Consider the following 1,577-nt stretch of genomic DNA (forward strand, 5'->3'; position numbering starts at 1 on the left):
GCACTCATCCAACATCATTTGTCATCAGGGAAATGCAAATTAAAACCTGTCATAGTCAGTTCCTGCTGCTATAACAAAATACCACAGTAATTTATAAGTAATAAAATTTATTGCTTACAGTTCTAGAGGCAGGAAAGTCCAAGATCAAGGGGCCAGCCAGTTCAGTGTCTGGTGAGGGCCTGTTCCTCTCTGATGATGGCATTGGATAAGTATCCTCACATGGTGGAAGAGAAAGACGGGCATAAAAGGATGAACACTGTGTCCTCATGTGGCATAAGGGGCCAAAGGGGTTAGGTTGCTCCCTTCAAGTTCTCTTATAAGGGCATTAATCCCATTCAAGTGTCCATCAACAAGTAAATGGATAAATATTCATTCCCTTGTGGTATATCCATACAATGGTATATTTACTCACCAATAAAAAGAAACAAACTACAACTCAAAGACTATCCCTACCATGCAACAACATGGATGAACGTCAAAATAGATGACTGGGCCAGGCACAGTGGCTCACACCTGTAATCCCAGCACTTTGGGAGGCCGAGTCGAGCGGATCACTTGAGGTCAGAACTTCAAGACCAGCGTGGCCTGGCCAACATGGTGAAACCCCATTTCTAGTAAAAAAAAAACAAAAACAAAAACAAAAAAAATTAACCAGATGTGGTGGTGGGCAACTTTAATTTCAGCTAATCAGGAAGCTGAGACATGAGAATCACTTGAACCTGGGAGGCAGAGGTTGCAGTGAGCCAAGATCACACCGCTGCACTCCAGCCTGGGCAACAGAACAAGACTCCATCTCAAAAATTAGATAGATAGATAGATAGATAGATAGATAGATAGATAGATAGATAGATAGATAGACAGACAGACAGATAGGTAGATAATAGATAGACTGAATGCAAGAAGGCAAACACAAAAGAAGTACATACCGTATGATTACTGGTGTGTTGTGATCTTGGTGCCATGACTGAGGTCAGAGGCATTCATTAGGTCAGAAACCCACTTTATTATTTTTAAAAATTACCAAAACTACCTCAAAAGAAAGATAAAATATTAATAGATCAATGTTACTAGAGTAGAGCTGTCAACTGCTCCCTCAAAAATCACTAGGTCCTGCTAGTTCTGCAGGATAACTTCACCAAACATTTAAGGAAGAAACACTTATTTTAATTCTTCTGGAAGGTAGAAATAGAGGGAAATCTTCAAAATTCTTTTTATAATAGCCTTGATACTAAAACCTGTCAAAAAAGGCCAAAAAAAAAACCTTGCAAATGAGTCACATTTATAAATATTGGTGCAAAAATCCTAAAAACTGTGTTAGCTAACAAATTCACCAGAACATAAAAAGAATAACATCCCGTGAGGAAGTAGAGTGCATTCTAAAAATGATTTAATATTTAGAAATTAAATTTTTTAATATTTGGAAAGCTATTACTCTCACTCCATGTAAGACAATCTATTAATAGGATAAAAAGTTAGGCAGGGCACAATGACTCACGCCCGTACTCCCAACACTTTGGGAGGCCGAGGCAGGCGGATCACTTGAGGTCAGGAGTTTGAGACCAGCCTGGCCAACATGG

The sequence above is a fragment of the Colobus angolensis genome, unplaced genomic scaffold, assembly GCF_000951035.1.
Source record: "Colobus angolensis palliatus isolate OR3802 unplaced genomic scaffold, Cang.pa_1.0 Scaffold187, whole genome shotgun sequence".
Taxonomy (NCBI): Eukaryota; Metazoa; Chordata; class Mammalia; order Primates; family Cercopithecidae; genus Colobus; species Colobus angolensis.